The 18,312-nt window shown below is 38.1% G+C and overlaps 2 protein-coding genes across 3 annotated transcripts in view; one reads left to right on the top strand and one right to left on the bottom strand.

The window, feature by feature from the left end:
* LOC133088014 (uncharacterized) overlaps positions 1-7,502 on the top strand; it is a 45,258-nt gene extending 37,756 nt beyond the window's left edge. For both annotated transcript variants that reach the window (XR_009700484.1, XR_009700480.1), the window contains 2 exons: positions 5,971-6,113; positions 7,116-7,502. The gene's annotated coding sequence lies outside the window, so the exon portion shown is untranslated. The remainder of the gene's footprint in view (positions 1-5,970; positions 6,114-7,115) is intronic.
* Positions 7,503-16,732: 9,230 nt separating this feature from the next.
* Positions 16,733-18,312, bottom strand: part of LOC133088013 (uncharacterized) — an 83,636-nt gene continuing 82,056 nt past the window's right edge. Inside the window, exon 6 of the transcript XR_009700479.1 lies at positions 16,733-16,795. The gene's annotated coding sequence lies outside the window, so the exon portion shown is untranslated. The remainder of the gene's footprint in view (positions 16,796-18,312) is intronic.

Below are 18,312 nucleotides of genomic sequence, written 5' to 3'. Positions count from 1 at the left end.
CTTATATTCTCCAGATCTGCTAATCTTTTGAAAATTATTTTATTCATGACTTTATCCTTTCTATGGACTTTTTTCTCGTTTTGGAAATTTCTATCAGATCTCTTGGACTGTTTCCTTTCTTTTCCCCCCTCACTGTTTCCTATTTATTTGCTTCTTTACCCTAGTTTATGCGAGAATTGTTGACTTCATATTCTAAATCTTGTGAATTTTTCTTTTCTGCTCTAATAGTTTCAATTTTCAAAATATCTCTATTAGTTCTTTGAATGTTACTTTTTCAAAGCATCCATTTTAGTTTATGAATGCAATATCTTATGGCTCTGAGGATACTTATGCTATTTTAATAATGTTTTTCTTCTCTCCACTTAATTCTACCTGTTTTGTTGCTTGCCTGTTTGCTCATAGTTAAGAGTGGTACATTAGAAACCCAAATGGAAACTCTGAGAGGAGATGAATTTCTTAAACTGTGGTCTTTATGTAGAGTGATCTGGCGGGGACATTTCCTTGTGGAAATCCTGATGTTGGCGTATTTAGAGCTTTCCTCTGGGGCTGCTCAAATTCCCAAGCAAAGTCTTCCTCTGTCCTGCTTGGAGGGAATCCTTCTGGTTGCTACTTCGGGAATTTGGTTTTTCCCCAGCTTGCTAACACACATCCAATTTTGTGATTTAGTATTAAAAATTACATTCTCTTGGGACTTCCCTGGTGGTCCAGTGGCTAAGACTCTGTGCTCTCAATGCAGGGGGCCCCTAGTCAGGGAATTAGATACCACATGCCAAAACTAAGAGTTCACATGCCGCAACTAAAAGATCCCCCGTGCCACAACTAAGACCTGTCACAGCCCAATAAATAAATAAATATTTTAAAAAATAATAAATAAAATTACATTCTCTCACTTGAACACAATTTATGTGAAGGAACTAGGATTACTAGGAGGCAGGGGTGTCATGCACTTAAAAATTATCTCAACGGAATTTTTCTTTTCAGTGATGTCCTTAATACTTTACTGTTTGTGAGGGCCTGTTACAAAAGCAAACTCTTGGAGTTAACAAAACTGTGTATAAGGTATGGGATTATGAAGTTGAGGTCAGCTGATAGAGAAAATTGAACCAGGTGGCATTAGCACCACAATTCAGGGTTATATTTTTTTCTGTAAACTACAGCACCAAAAACTTAATTGGCTAAATCAAGTTGTCCTTCCTCATAGAGTTCACAGTCTATAATGTTGAAAGCTATTTTGGTGAGTGTTATGTTGCAATTTACAATAAAAAGTATATATTCAGTCTTCAAACCCTGCTCCTGCCACAAATCTCCTAAAAGTCTTGGAATTTCCTAAGTGATAAGGACAACAAAGGTGTGTTTTTACGTGAATGAGGTGACTTTTGGAAAGAACCTAAGGATGGGGGCTGGTTGCTAGCTGAGTCAAAGATTTGATTAGAATGTTGGAACTTTCACTTTCCTCCCCACCCCTGAACTTCCAGCCTCAGGGGAGGGGACAGGGCTGGAGACTGAGTTCAGCCAGCAGTGTTGTAATCAGTCATGCCTTTCAGGAAGCCTCCATAAAAACTCAAAAGGAGGGGTTCCAAGAGCTTCCGAGTTGGTGAACACGTGGAGATTTGGGGAGTCACACCCAAAGAGGGCAAGGAAGCTCCATGCCCTTTCTCATACCTTACCCTAGGCATCTCTTTTATCTGGCTACTTCTGAGTCATATTCTTTTATAATAAACCAGCAATCAGTTAAGTAAATGTTTCTCTGAGCTCTATGAGCCACTCAAGCATATTAACCCCAAGCCAAGGAGGGTCGCTGGAATTGCTGATCTATAGTCAATCAGTCAGAAGCACAGGTGATAACCTGGACTTGCGATTCACGTCTGAAGTGTGTGTGTGTGTTTGTAAGGAGATGGGTGGCAGTGGAGGGCCATGTGGTCTGGTAGGACTGAGCCCATAACCTGTGGAATCTGATGCTGTTTCCAAGTATATAGTGTTAGAATTGAGTTGAACTGTAGGACACCCAGTTGGCGTCCAGAAAACTTCTTGGTGGTGGGAAACACCCTCCCTCCACACATTAGAAATGGGGTGTTCAGAGGACCAAAGAGTGAGTTTCCAGAATAATTGAGATCGGTTCAAAAGTGACACTGAGATGCGTGTGCACAGACACACACAAATCCTTCACTGTGTTCATGAAATTCACTTTTATTTAATAGAGTAGGAAGTTTGTCAGTGTGTGGGGGGAAGAAAAAAAATACAAACCTCATTAAGTAGAAGTAAATAAACTCATATTGAACATTTTTGCCATTTTAGAATCCGACAACAATCTGTGACTTCAGATAGTGAATAAAAATGTAGCACGTGTGCTGGTAAATTTAAGAGGCCCCCTACAGATGACTTTAAAATTATAAAATTACCTAATTTTATTTCCAAGTCAAAATCTAGAATAACTTTATGAATATCACCAACTAATTCATGGCTTCTTGGGATAGATCCTCAACCACATGACAGCTTCTGATAACTGGAATATTACTTTTATGTATTAGTTCAAATTCCTGGGAAAGTGGATCGGTTTGGTCTAGCTAATCTTAATGAGCCTGTCCACTGAGTTCACTGGTTACCTGCCACCTTTGGATCTGCTGCCCATTAGTCACATGCCCACACCTGAGCAATGAACTCTGGAGGAAGGACAACTGGAGATGGGCTGCACGTCATGGTCACTAGGCAAGAAGGAATTGTCTGAAGGAAAACTTTTACCTGGAAGGGAAATATCATCATTTCCTCCCTAGCTTTAAGATTCAATGTTTTTCCATTGCTTTTTTTTAAAAAGAAAATTTTAATAGAGTATACTTGATTTACAATGTTGTGTCAGTCTCTGCTGTACAACAAAGTGAATCATATATATATATATATATATATATATATACATATACATATATACATATATATATGTATATATATATATATATATCTGCTCTTTTTTAGATCCTTTCCCATATAGGTCATTACAGAGTACTGAGTAGAGTTTCCTGTGCTATACAGTAGGTCCTTATTACCTATCTATTTTATATATAGTAGTGTGTATATGTCAATCCCAGTCTCCCAATTTATCCCTCCCTCCCATCCTCCCTGGTAACCATAAGATTGTTTTCTACATCTGTGACTCTCTTTCTGTTTTGTACCATGATTTTAGATTCCACATATAAGCAATATCATATAATATTTGTCTTTCTCTGACTTACTTCACTCAGTATGACAATCTCTAGGTCCATCATGTTGCAAATGTTACTATTTTTTGTCATTCTTTTTTATGCCTGAGTAATATTCCATTATATATATATATGTATACACACACACACACACACACATCATGTCTTTTTTATCCATTCATCTGTTGATGGACATTTAGGTTGCTTCCATTTCCTGGCTATGGTAAATAGTGCTGCAATGAACATTCGGGTGCATGTATCTTTTTCAAATTATGGTCTTCTCTGGATATATGCCCGGGAGTAGGATTGCTAGAACTTATGGTAGCTCTGAAAACAATTAATGCTGGAGAGGGTGTGGAGAAAAGGGAACACTTGTACACTGTTGGTGGGAATGTAAGTTGGTACAGCCACTATGGAAAACAATATGGAGGTTCCTTAAAAACAAACAAAACCTGCGGGGCGGTGGTGGTGGTGGTGGTGTGATGAATTGGGCGATTGGGATTGACATGTATACACTGATGTGTATAAAATTGATGACTAATTAAAACAACAACAACAACAAAAACTACTAAAAATAGAGCTTCCATTGCTTTTAGGATCGATCCTACAAAGGCTGATGTGACTGGGCCCCTGCCTCGCCTCTTCTCTCATTGCTCTCCGCTCTTTCTCTCTGCTGCAGCCATGCTGACTTTGCAGTTTCTCAAATCACCCTTGTTTCCATGTTGCCCCACAACATTTGCCTAGGCTTTTCCCTTTGCCCACCTAATAATCACCCTTTAGATCTCATTTCAAATTACATTCTCAGTGTCTTTGAAGAAGTCTACAGAACAACTTACTTCTGGAAATTAGAGCTGCCAATTAAATTCCATTTTGTTATGAAACTAATTGTGTGAATCTGTTGATCGGGGTTCAGGACACACTAACCCAAAATATGACACCGTGGCATACTGAATATTTTAAGCTGAAGGAATTTGAGAAAGAGCATATGTAGAAAGGACTCTCCGACCTTCCCCTGCAGGAGATCATAAGACCCTTATGTGAGGGGTGCCTTTTCTATACCCAGAGAAAATGTTCATCCTCATCTCCAAGACGTCAAGAGGAATTAGACTGAAAAGGCTTTGCTATTTCCCCTAATTTACCGCATTAAACTCATACACCTTTTTGTCCTGTCATATTTTCCATGACTTTCTACTCTTCTTCCAACCAAACAGAAACACTCTCAGGTTTAACCACTTCTTCAGGTCTTCATTTTCTAATGAAGTTTCCGGTGTCACGTGAAACTTACAATAAACGATTTTGTATGCTTTTCTCTTGTCAATCTGTCTTTTGTTAGCGGGGTCTCTGTCAAGAACTTAGAAGGGTCGAGGAAACAGCTCTTTTTCTTCCCTACTTCAGTAACCAGGTAAGAGGCTGTCAAGGTAGTCAAAAAAGAGGAAGTTTCTAGACGGTGAGAAGGGTCACACTGTGTTGAGTAGTGATTAGCAAGGAGAGAAAAGTTAGTAGCAGGGGAGTAGTACTACTCTCAGAAGTCACCTCTCTCATCTCTGAAGTCTCCTCACATTTGCTACTTAGGCAGTGAATTGTTCCCATAGTATTTTTTTTTCTTCTCCTTATCTGAGATGCTCATTGAAGACCACATTTATAAGGTACAACTTGATCAATATATGTGGATGGCTTGGCACATTATATTTGGAAAGTTTTTAATTATTATTGAGTAATAAGTAAGTTTTGTTGAAGCCTTGTCTTTTATTTTTAGTGTTTGTAATATACTTTGATTTGATTGGATTTTTTTACTGACGTATAGTTAATTAACAATGTTGTGCTAGTTTCAGGTATACAGGAGAGTGATTCATTTTTATATATACATATATTAAGATTAAGTTTTATATATATTATATAATATATATATATTCTTTTTCAGATTCTTTTCCATTATAGGTTATTACAAGATATTGAGTATAGTTCCCTGTGCTATACAGTAGTTGCTTTTTCATGTTCTTATTAGGTTTCATCTTCCTGCATTTTACTTTTTAAGATGCATTTTTTTTTTTAAACGGGAAACTTTTTTCTGATTATGTTAGTCTATGGACTATCATGGTTCTCTAAATTCAGAAATATATATTAGTAAATGTTCCCTTCCTCATCCCTACATTCATGGGTAATCTCCTGCTAATTATTAGCATGGTGAAGTAAATTAAGGAAGCTATTATTGGGTGTATATGTTAATAGAGTGATAATTGGATACCAGTGGGTAAGAATTAAGTAGGAAATGTCAAGGTGAGTTCAGAGACGTTTCATTAAAGAAAAAAATAGGAAAATGCTGAGGAGCTTACAATCAATTGCTTATTTTACACCAAATGGCTTTTTAAAATTATGGTCACAAAAAGTGGATAAGCAGTAAAATGTACATTTGAGCTGATACAAATTGTCAGAAGAGAAATAAATATCGACACGTTTCACATTTGAGGTAGATTAGATAAATGTTTGATTTTTGAACATTCATTTCAAACAACAAAATTGAAATAACCTAAAATTTTCATGAAAGCTGTGCTGACATTCTAAATCAGTTATGCCATCATTTTGAAAATGGTCAAGATGGGAAGGGGAGGTAGGAAGATGGGATTCCACGTAAAACTCATCCAAAATATTTTTCTAAGAGGATTTGAACAACACACTTAGGATTTCAGGGATGCCCATTCTGTGTATGACGTATCTATCTGCAAACGTGTTACGGCAAGCATCACTTGGCTGACACACCTGCCCACTGTCCTACCTACAGGGAGCTGTCTGAGATGTCGTGGGAGTTGCCTCTAACCAGGACCTGATACCCAATGCCTTGACAACGCTGCCTTTTCAAAGCTTGAACTGCGACTCTTCACTTGGCTCCACAGGCCCAGGGCAACTTGAACACCTGGCAAGACAGTAAGTTGGCAGATTCCTGCCTCTGAAAGATTTGCAATTTTCAAGTGAGAGTTGCATTTCTCAATGTTCCTTTTCTGTTTAGGGATTAGTTTGCTTATTTGTTCACTTATTCATTCACACATTTACATTTATCGACCAATATTTGTACAATTACGTTTTGTTTCCTCACTTGAATAAATAATTTTTTTCTCCGTGATGACTAAGGAACAAGCTGGTAAATGGTTGTTTATACCACCACAAGGTGGTGGTATAACTCTTCGAAGTTAAAAAAAAAAAACTTGCAAAAAGTGTAATTTCAAGATTTATAAAAACAAATATAACTCATGAGAATGGCTTACTTTTGTTTCATAGTTTAATTTCTCTACAGCTTTAATAACTGTAGAAATTAAATTTCTATTGCAAATGAATTTTTCTTAAATGATATATAAATTATAAGAATTGAAATCACTCTGATAATGATGATGATATGCAGTTATCACAGCTAACATTATCTAAGGCGTTATTTTGTGCCAGGCACTGTGTGAGGTGTTTTACGTACAGTGAGTCAGTGCTCGCTGTCCTATCGTTACTTAAATACAATCACTGCTACCCTCTTTGCAGATAAGAAGACCAACACTTATATTAACAGGGATTCTTATTTATCTGGTCTTTTAATACTGTGTCTTATGTTAGGTTTTATAGTTGAATTAGAGCTATGTTTCCTGAGTTAGCAGGACAGTAATCTCCAGGGGGTACATTTTTCCATAAATAATTTTTGCAGAGTCCTAACCTGAAGATTGTAATTCCGAGGGTCTGGAATTGGGACCTAGTAAACTGTACTTTGAACAAATGTCCCTTATGATTCTTACTGTTAAACAAGTTTAAAAACTATCGATTGATAGTTGTCTTTGAGTTTAACTGCTCTGCTTAAAAGATGCTTAAAATCACCTATTTCCAGCACTGCATCTTTTACCTCAAGATTTTAAAATCAAGATTATAAAATTACAATAATGTTTCATTCAGGTCTTCAATACTATTTTCACCCTGATTTTGAGGATTTGGGCAAGTGATGTATTATAAAGAGGTGAATGCAGGACTTCCCTGGTGGCGCAGTGGTTAAGAATCCGCCTGCCAATGCAGGAGACACGGGTTCGAGCCCTGGTCTGGGGGGATCCCACATGCCGCGGAGCAACTAAGCCCGTGCACCACGACTACTGAGCCTGCGCTGTGGAGCCCGCGAGCCACAACTACTGAGCCCACGTGCCACAACTACTGAAGCCCGTGCACCTGGAGCCCGTGCTCCACAATGGGAGAGGCCACTGCAATGAGAAGCCTGCTCACCGCAACTAGAGAAAGCCCACGCAGCAAGGAAGGCCCACTGCAGCCAAAAATAAATAAATAAATAAATTAAAAACAACAACAAAAAAAGGGGTGAATGCTTTTGTATTTTATTGTAAAAAAAAAAAGTGATATGTAAAGAAAGTATTTTGTGCTCTGTTACAGAAATATCCCAGTGAAATTCATACTACACAATGTAGTAAAAACAGATATAAAATGCTTTATCAGTTTAAAAGTACTGAAAATTCTAATTTGTATTTTAGGGATGCATATAAACTATTAACAATTCAAATATTATATGGCAATATTGAGTTAGTAAAATCTCTTATAACATAACTGATCCCAACTTTTTTAAAAGCATGTAATATTTCGCCTCACCAGCTTTACACTGCTGAAGTTCAAAAATGAACAAAGTACTGAAATCCAGTGACAACAGCTAGCAGAACATTTTCCTTTAAATCTAAAGTATTTATAGTGCTCTGTGTATTTAGATCTCTCTTCTCCTAGATATTAGGTATCCGTATTAGGTATCGGTATTTTCATTTTTGCATTTTTTCAGAACAATTTAATTGTTTGCTCTACAGTCATTTTACCACAAGGTGGTGGTATAACCTTCTGTCTTAGATTCCTTGACACTCCCAAAACCTTCTAACTGGATTAAAATTGCTTAGAGAAAAATATCCCATTACCTTTGTAACTATTTTAACAAACTTTAAGAGGTTTAATTAATTATTATGTGTTGCCAATACACCTATAATTTATACCAATTTGACAAGTGATATTTTCTTAAAATGATAAAGAAAACCTAATGTTTTAAAACTCTTGTGTACTATACCAAGAGATGACACTAACCACTGGAAAAACTTAAGCTAATTCTGGAACTAGCCAACATTAATGGAGATACTAAAATGGGAGTAGTAGGATGAGGTCTCTGAATGTTTTTCATTGCCTTGAACTTTACTTTTAGAACTTGGTAGTTTACCTATTTAATGTTTATTCTAAAACTGGATTTTTCTAAATTAATTTTTTCTTTTTTTTTTGTATTACTGGTAGCAGCCTTAATCCTAAGTGCCCCGTACTGAAACATTTATATATACGTTACTGTGGTAGATATTTGAGTGTACCTTTCAGATGTGGTCTGCAGACAGCCTCTAGCTATCAGCTCCTTCTGTCTCAGCTGCAGAGAACCACCTATGTGGAGGTTAGGCCCTTCCCAGGGCAGCCCACTTCTACTGACTGAGAAAAGTGGCAGTATAAAGACCTGGCCATTTGGGCTCTATGCAGAATTTTTTTTTTATTGAGATATAAATGACATATAACATTGTATTAGTTTTAGTCATACAGTATAATTATCTGATACATGTTTATATTGCAAAATGATTACCATGAGTTTAGTTAACATCCATTACAGCACATAATAACAATTTTTTTCCTTGTGACGAGAACTTTTAAGATCTACTCTCTTAGCAACTTTTAAATATACAACACTGTATTGTTAACTGTAGTCACCATGCTGTATACTACATTCCCAGGACTTATTTATCTTACAACTGGAAGTTTGTACCTTTGCACCACCTTGACTCATTTCTCCCATTTTCCCACACACACCCCTACCCCACACACACACCTGCTTCTGGTAATCACAAATCTGTTCTCTGTATCCATGAGTTTGTTTTTTTTAATTTTAACTTATTTTTTAAGATTCCACATATAAGTGACATTATAAGTATTTGTCTTTCTCTGACCGTCTTATTTCACTTACCCTCCATATCCATCCATGTTGCCACAGATGGCAGGATTTCCTTCATTTTTATGGCTGAATAATATCTCATTGTGTATATACACTATATTTTCTTTATCCATTCATTCATCCATGGACACTTAGTTTGTTACCATGTCTTGGCTGTTGGAAATAATGCTGCAATCTATGTGGGGATGCAGGTATCTTTTGGAGACAGTGATTCTGTTTCTGTTAGATAAGTACCCAGAAATGGAATTGCTAGACCATATGGCAGTTCTAATTTTTATTTTTTGAGGAGCCTCCATACTGTTTTCCACAGTGGCTGCACCAATTTACATTCCCACCAACAGTGTACAAGGTTTCCCTTTTCTCTACATCCTTGCCAACACTTGTTATTTCTTGTCTTTTTGATAATAGCCATTCTAACATGCATGAAGCGATACCTCATTATGGTTTTGATTTGCATTTCCCTGATGATTAGTGATGTTGAGCATCTTTTCATGTGCCTGTTGGCTTTCCGTATGTCTTCTTTGGAAAAATCTCTATTCAGATATTCTGCCCATTTTTAAACTAGATTGTTTCTTGCTTCCTTTTTCTGCTGATTTGTATGAGTTTAAATACTTTTTAGATATTTACCCCTTATCGGATACATAATTTGCAAATATTTTCTCCCATTCCATAGGTTGCCTTTTCATTTTGTTGATGGTTTCCTTTGCTGTGCAGAAGTCTTTTAGTTTGATATAGTCCTACTTGTTTAGTTTTGCTTTTTTGCCTTTCTGTTTAGTGTCAAATCCAAAAAGTCATTGCCACAACTGATGTCAAGGAGCTTACCTCCTATGTGTTCTTCTAGGAGTTTTAAGGTTTCAGGTCTTCTGTTCAAGTCTTTAATCTATTTTGGGTTAATTTTTGTGTATGGTGTAAGATAGGGCTTCATTCTCTTGCATGTGGCTGTCTAGTTTTACCAACACAATTTATTGAAGAGATTATCCATTCTCCATTGTATATTCTTGTCTCCTTTGTTGTAAATTAATTGACCATACATAGGAGAGTTTACTTTTGGGCTTTTGATTCTGTTCCATTGACCTATGTTTCCATTTTTGTGCCAGTACCATACTGTTTCAATTACTGTAGCTTTGTAATACGGTTTGAAAACAAGAAGCATGTTGCCTCCAGCTTTGTTCTTCTTTCTTAAGATTGCTTTGGCTATTCCAGGTCTTTTGTGGTTTTATATAAATTTTAGGATTATTTATTCTAGTTCTGTGAAAAATGCCATTGGTATTTTGATAGGAATTGCCTTGAATCTGTAGATTGATTTGGATAGTATGGACATTTTAATATCAATTCTTCCAATCCATGAACCTGGAATATTTTTCCATTTGTTAGTGTCTTCTATTTCTTTCATCAGTGTTTTATAGGTTTCAGTGTACCGATCTTTCACCTCATTGGTTAAGTTTATTCCTAGCTATTTTATTCGTTTTGATGTAATTGTCAATGGATTGTTTTCTTAATTTCTCTTCATAATAACTTGTTATTAGTGTATAAAAATGCAACTGATTTTTTTTTCTCACACACACTGTATTTTATTTTTACAAGAGATAAATAGACTGACACCAAGCATTGTACATGGATGACCACAACAAAAGCAACAATGATTGCAATTACCAAACATGAAACACACTCATACTATGTCATAATATTGACATTCAGTCCAGTAATCCTCCACTGCAACAGCTCCTTTACTTTGCAGTGCAAATTGATTTGTATATTCTTCGCCTCTGAGTTCTTGTGGGATTTTTTCTTTTTTTAAATTCAAACAGAAAGTCACAAAAATTATACTCATCCTCATCAGTTCACTCAGTCCCATGTAATTAATTTTTTTTTTTTCATCTTGATCTTTTGTTAGCACTTTTATGAGCTCATCAGTTTTTCATTAGAGTTCTGAAAATGCTTATTCATTCAGTTCAGCAGTACAGTCAGGTACCAGAAACCTGTACTTGTCAGAGTCTTTTCCATGAATTTCCTGAAGATGAAACCCTTTTATAGGAACATATTTACAAAAGCATCAGAGTACACCCAGAACTGTCTGTAAATGACAAAAGACTTAAAAATGACCACGGTTAAAGATTTGATGAAAGTTCATAATAATGCAGTTGACAAGAAAATTAGTTATTAATGCAACTGATTTTTATGTATTGATTTGGTATCCTGCAACTTACTGAATTCATTGATTAGTTCTAACTTTTTTTGGTGGAATCTTTAAGGTTTTCTATATATAATGTCATGTCATCTGCAAATAGAACCAGTTTTACTTCTTCTTTCCTTCCTTCCAAGCCTATACTGAATAAATGTGACAAGAGTGGGCATCCTTGTCTTATTCCTTTTCTTAGAGAAAAAACTTTATGTTTTTCACTGTTGAATATGATATTAGCTGCAGGCTTGTCACATATGGCCTTTATTACGTTAACGCATGTTCCCTCTATACCCACCTTTTTGAGAGTTTTTTCATAAATAAATGTTGAATTTTGTCAAATACTTTTTCTGCATCTATTAAAATGATCATATGGTTCTTATCCTTCATTTTGTTAATGTGGTTTATAACATTGATTTTCAGATAGTGAACCATCCTTGAATCCCTGGAATAAATCCCACTTGATCATGGTGTATGGTCTTTTTAATGTATTGTTGACTTAGTTTGCTAATATTTTGTTCAGAATTTTTGCATCCATCTTCATCAGGGATATTGGCCTGTAAATTTCTTTCCTTGTAGTGTCCTTGTCTGGTTTTGGTATCAGGGTAATGGTGGTATCATAGAATGAGTTTGGAAGTGTTGCCTCCTGTTCTCTTTTTTGGAAGAGTTTGAGAAAGATTGGTATTAATTTTTCTTTAAATGTTTGGTAGAATTCACCAGTGAAGCCACCTGGGTGAGGACTTCTGTTTGTTGGTAGGTTTGATTTTTTTTTTAATGTTGTGGCTGACTTGGTTTTTTCCCTACATGTTTTTTGGTTTTTGTTTTTTTTTGTTTTAATTTATTTATTTTTTAATTTTGGCTGTGTTGGGTCTTCGTTTCTGTGCGAGGGCTTTCTCCAGTTGTGGCAAGCAGGGGCCACTCTTCATCACGGTGCGTGGGCCTTTCACTGTTGTGGCCTCTCTTGTTGCGGGGCACAGGCTCCAGACGCGCAGGCTCAGTAGTTGTGGCTCACGGGCTTAGTTGCTCCGCAGCATGTGGGATCTTCCCAGACCAGGGCTCGAACCCATGTCCCCTGCATTGGCAGGCAGATTCTCAACCACTGCGCCACCAGGGAAGCCCAGGTTTGATTATTGATTCAATCTCCTTACTAATAATTGGTCTGTTCAGATTTTCTGTTAATTCATGATTCAGTCTTGGTACGTTCTATGTTTCTAGGAATTTATCCATTTCTTGTAGATAGTCCAATTTGTTAGCATATAATTTTCATAGTAGTCTCTTGTGATCCTTTGTATTTCTGAGGTATCAATTGTAACATCTCCTCTTTCATTTCTGATTTTATTTATTTGAGTCCTCTCTCTTCTTTTCTTAATGAGTCTGGCTAATGATCTATTTTGTTTATCTTATCAAAGAACCAGCTCTCAGTTTCACTGATCTTTTCTGTTGTCTTTTTAGTCTCGATTTCATTTATTTCTACTCTGACCTTCGTTACTTTTTTCCTTCTACTAACTTCTGTCTTATTTTCTACTTTTTCTAGTTCCTTGAGATACAAAGTTAGGTTGTTTGATATTTTCTTTTTTCTTCATGTAGGGGTTTATCCTTATGAATTTCCCTCTTAAAACTGCTACTACTGTATCCAATAAGTTTTAGTATATTGTATTTCCATTTTCATTTGTCTCAGGATATTTTTTTAATTTCTTTTCAACCCACTGGTTGTTCAGTAGCATGCTATTTAATCTCCACATATTTGTGAATTTTCCAGTTTTCTTCTTGTAATTGATTTCTAGTTTCACACCACTGTTGTTGGAAACGATACTTGATATGATTTCAGTCGTCTTAAATTTAAGATGTGTTTTGTGGTCTAATACATGAACTATACTGGAGAATGTTCCATGTGTAAATGAGAAGTATGTGTATTCTATTGCTTTTGAATGGAATGTTGTGTAAACGTATGTTAAGTCCATCTGGTCTAACATATTTTTTAAGTCTAATGTTTCCTTGTTGATCTTCTGTTTGATAGTCTATATCTATCCATTGACGAAAGTGGGGTGTTGAAGTCCCTTACTATTACTGTTATTGCTGTCTTTTTTTCCCTTTTGTGTCATTAATATTATATATTTAGGTGCTCCTTTTTGGAGTGCATAAATATTTACAAATGTTACATTCTCTTGTTGGATTGACTGCTTTATCATTATATAATGACCTTCTTTGTCTCTTATTACAATCTTTGTCTTAAAGTCTACCTTGTATTATATATTACCTCAGCTTTCTTTTGGTTTCCGTTTGCATGGAATGCCTTTTTCCATCCCTTCACTTTCAGTCTATGTGTGTCCTTAAAACTGAAGTGACTCTCTCACTTAAGGCAGAATATATAAATTGGGTCCTGTCCATTGACCTTTTATAACTCCCAATGAGGTCCATTTATCATGGAATAATATATTTAATAATATAAATGCAATTCACCATTAGCATTATTATGAAGAATAAGAAATATCAAAACAATTCCTATATTTATTTGGCTATTGTTATTCGAGGAAGTGATTTTTTAAAAAGAAAAGTCTGATCAAATAACTTATTGTTAAACTCTAGAAGGAAACAAGTGAAGAAGTCACTTCTCCATTCACTGTTCTCTCCTTTACTCACTGTGCTCCAGCCACACTGCCTTTCTTGCAAGCTTTCTAACATGCTGGAGACACTATCCTTGAACCTTTGTTCTGGAGGTTTCTTCTGTGGGTCTAGACGTGGTCAATCCAGGTTGCATCACAGCCCCTGAATGAATTTTGTAAGAATTTCTCTCCCTCTCACTGTCTTTGTTTCTCTTTTTTCTTTTCTAATTTATTTTTATAATGGGGTATAGCTGATTTTCAATGCTGTGTTTCTTCCTTCTGTACATCCACTTGATTCACTTACAGAGAGACATCAATAAATTCCTTTTCAGAGTCTTACCAGTCTTCTATATTCTCTTCCAGTGACTAGAGTGTGCTGACTAAAGTGCTTTGAGCTATAGAGTAGGTCTTGTCGATTACCTATTTGGTCTATGGAACGGTATCTATGCTAATTTCAACCTCCTGGTTTATGCCTCACACCACCCCACCTTTCCCATTTTGCAGCCATAAGTGTGTTTTCTAAATGTGTGACTCTGTTTCTGTTTTGTCATTTAGTTCATGTGTAGCCATTTTTAGATTTCACCTATAAGTGATATCTTATGATAAGTCTCTTTTACTGTCTGACTTATGTCACTTAGAATGATCGTACCTAAGTCCACCCGAGTTGCTGCAACTGGCCTTCTTTCATTCATGTCATGGCTGAGTAATATTCCATTTTACCTAAGTACCACATCTTCTTAATCCATTTTTTCCATCCAAGGTCACTTATGTTGTATGTCAGTCGAGGCTCTTGTAAACAGAGCAGCACTAAAGGTTGGGGTGCCTGTGTCCTGTCGATTTTTGTTTTCCCAAGAAATATGCCCATGAGTGGAAGTGCCGTATGCTCTGTAGCTCTGTTTTTTAGATTTTTAAGGAAACACAATACACTTCTCCAGAATAACCTTGGCAATTTACATTCCCGCCATCAGCGTAACAGGGCTCCCTTTTCTCCACCCCCTGTCCTGCATTTCTGGTTTTTACACTTTGTGAGGATGGCCCTTCTGAATGATGCGAAGTGATACCTCTTTGTAGTGTTGATTTGCATTGCCCGCTTGTTTGGTTGGCCAAAAAGGGCGTATGCGTTTGTCCTGAATATATTCAGGAAAAACGCCTATGCCCTTTTTGGCCAACTGCATCATTGGCGAAGTTCAGCCACTTTTCATGTGCTTTAATGATGAGTCCATTCTACCTCTTGAAATCCCTTTCCTGCAATTGTGCCTTGATTACAAGTCCTTTTCGATGACTTACCTCAAGACATTTTTCGATGATAGGTATCATTTACAACCCTGCAGGTTTGTGAATTGCAGTGCCCATGAGCTCCATTTTTCAACTTGTATTTTTGAGAACTGGCCACAAAACAGTAGGATTGCTTCAAGCCCTATTCTGGTTCCAAGGGTAAGGTGAGCCTTTGGTCAGTTCCTCTTCCTGATTGGAAATTAGCATGGCATGTGCCTGTCCAACACCTAGGGCTTGTCTCTCATTGGTTCCCCCCCTTCCGCTTCATCCTCCAGACAACTTCCAAACTGTGTGAAACAGGATGTTGAAGGTGCTGACTTCCCCAAGTGGGGAGATTTTTAGGAAAGAGGCTGTGGGGGGAACCCAACCCCCAGGAGATGAGGAGATGAGGTGCCTTTTCCAAACTCTTCCCGATCAGATGGTGTACCATCCTCTGGGTGTCACAGGCATGTTTTAGGTGTAGGAAGGGTCCCCTCCAAGTAAGGAGAACACCAGGGATCTTTCCAAACTGTGTCTCCCCGAACCCTAAAACTGGGGAAGTTTTAAGCTACGGGTACATGCATGTTCACGAAGGGCCTTGGGCAGTAGGCAGTGTCCAAGCTTTAGATGATTGAAGTCTTGAATGTCAGAAGCAGTCATCATCAGCCTCCCTTAGGTTCCGTTTTATCTGGCGTTTATAGATGATGTACATATAGATATCTATTCTTTTTCAGATTCTTTCCTCTTATAGGTTATTACAAAATATTGTGTGTAGTTCCCTGTGCTATCCAGTAGGTCCTTGTTTATTACCTATTTTATACATAGCAGTGTGTATATGTTAATCCCAAACTCTTAATTTATCCCTCCCCCCACCTTTCCCGTTTGGTAACAATAAGTTATAAGATTTTATATTCCTCAGAAATGGGGGGGCTGAAAGAGGGGTATCATTTTCAATGGAAAATTATTCAAAAGAAGATTGAAGCTTCAGCCCAGATTATTAGATGTACATCCTTGGAAAAAAATCACTAGTTTCTCTAAACTTGACCTGACAAATAAGACAAAAACCCTTCACTGAACTTGCTTATAATAAAGTGATGGAAATATCAAATGGAAGTGTTAGAAACTTCTTCTTTTAAATGAGCCTTATACACTGCTCTAGGTTAATTACAGTTTGGTTCACACATCTGTTCATTGAAGTTACAATGTTCTCAAATTCTGTCACTGATCCTCCAGAATGGGTCCCAACAAGGGTCCCTCTGCCCAGTTTCATTGGAGCCAACAGAACGAGACTGAGTTTTGTTCAGAAGCAAAGGAAAACTTTATATTTTGATCAGAGAATGGAGAGCTGAGAGCGTGCGCTCCCCCGCGGGCTGTGGGCCGGGCTGCTGTATAGGGATCCCGTCAGTGTCAGCGGGTGGGAGGGGGCGGAGCTCTCGAGGGCCGGGTTGGCTGGAGCTCAGGCTCTGTGTCGCGGAGTCTGCTCTGCACGGGCCCCCGCGAGCTGAGGTGTCGGCCCAGGCATTTTGGACTAGGAAATCGGGTCTGAAGTGCCGGCTGTGAGGCCTCTGCATGAGGAACCCTAGGATCAAGTGAAATTAGACAAAGCACAAAGGAAAAAAAGGTTAGACTTTATTTTATTGCCCAGATTCTATTTTTATCTCCCAGGAATTTTTAATGGGTTTTGCCAGTGACAAACCCCTCCTCTGCCTTTTGTCCCATTCCTCATTCGTGGGGGGCTGAGGGTGCAGACCCCTCTTCTGTAACTGCTTCGTGCTGATTTGGGTGTGCTCATACCCGGTGGGAGGGGCAGAATTTCTCCCCAGCAGCCTCCAGGTGAGTTTGATCGTCCCCAGGGCTCCTCCCTCACTGCTCGTCTGCCTGAGCACCAGCATTTGAAGGTTAATAGATTCTAATGACCTTTAAGGGACCAGGAAAGAGATGCCCAGAGACGCTAGGGTGGCCGGTTTTACCCCGGCCCCACATTTGTTCGGCCACCTTAGGATGACGGTTTCTGCCAGCCAAGATCCTCTGACGAGTAGTCTGCGCTTTCTTCAATGAGGCCACTGAATTAACGTGCCTGGGTTGAGGTCAATATAAACACCCCCTCCAGGCAGCAAGATCCCCTGCAGCTGTGCCTGACGCCATATTCTCTGCCCCATCAGCAGTCTCGGGGCTGGGCTGGTGGGAGAGAGTGAGGGGCCATGGCTTTGTGGGTGGCCCGGTGTGAGTGGGGCTCTGCTGGACTTTCTGCAGGAGTTGCCAAGCTGCCACCTGCTAAAGAGGAGGATGTGTCACCAATACCTGCCTTTGGAATTTCTCCCCGGGCAGAGGTGAGGAAGGAAAAAAGTAGTGGGGGCCAGAACAGGAGGGGTAACTCAGGTAGGGAAATGGAAAGCTTCCAGAAGAGTGCCCGGGGCCAAGACCATCCTGGCTGCCCTTCAGGCACCATCTCGAGCCTGCGTGCTGTCGCTGGTGTGACTCCAAGCCCTTTCCTCTAGGCTTTAAAGTCTTTGTACATATTCAGGTGTTTTACCTGGGAAGGGTGGAAAAAATTCAGGAGCAGCTGGCCTGGGGGTCAGCTCACGTTTACCCAGAGACGCATCCTCACAGTCCACCAGCTTTGCAATGAGGACGCTCCTTGGGGGGGGGTCTGCTGCCTGCATGTGAGATGATTCCCCACCTCTGACCAACTTCAGAATTGTTTACCACTGGAGCAAGTGTCCTGATAGGTTTTTGTCTGTATAACTGGTAGGTTCTGTTTTTTATTTCTTTTTTTGGTTCAAGGTAGGTTTTATTCCTCTTTTTTGTATTTATAGATATAAGCATGGAAATAATTCATTCATATAAATAGGTCTATGGGAAGGGAAGAAATTTTTTAAAATTCTTTTCAATTTTAATTATTTTTTTAATTTTTTAATTTAATTTAATTTATTTTTTTATACAGCAGGTTCTTATGTGTTATCTATTTTATACATATGAGTGTATATATGTCAATCCCAATCTCCCAGTTCATCCCACCTGCCCCCCGCCATTTTCCCCCCTTGGTGTCCATACGTTTGTTCTCTACATCTGTGTCTCTGTTTCTGCCCTGCAAAC

Source organism: Eubalaena glacialis, chromosome 3, assembly GCF_028564815.1.
Source record: "Eubalaena glacialis isolate mEubGla1 chromosome 3, mEubGla1.1.hap2.+ XY, whole genome shotgun sequence".
In the NCBI taxonomy this organism is placed as follows: domain Eukaryota; kingdom Metazoa; phylum Chordata; class Mammalia; order Artiodactyla; family Balaenidae; genus Eubalaena; species Eubalaena glacialis.
This window is presented reverse-complemented; position numbering and strand designations above follow the sequence as displayed.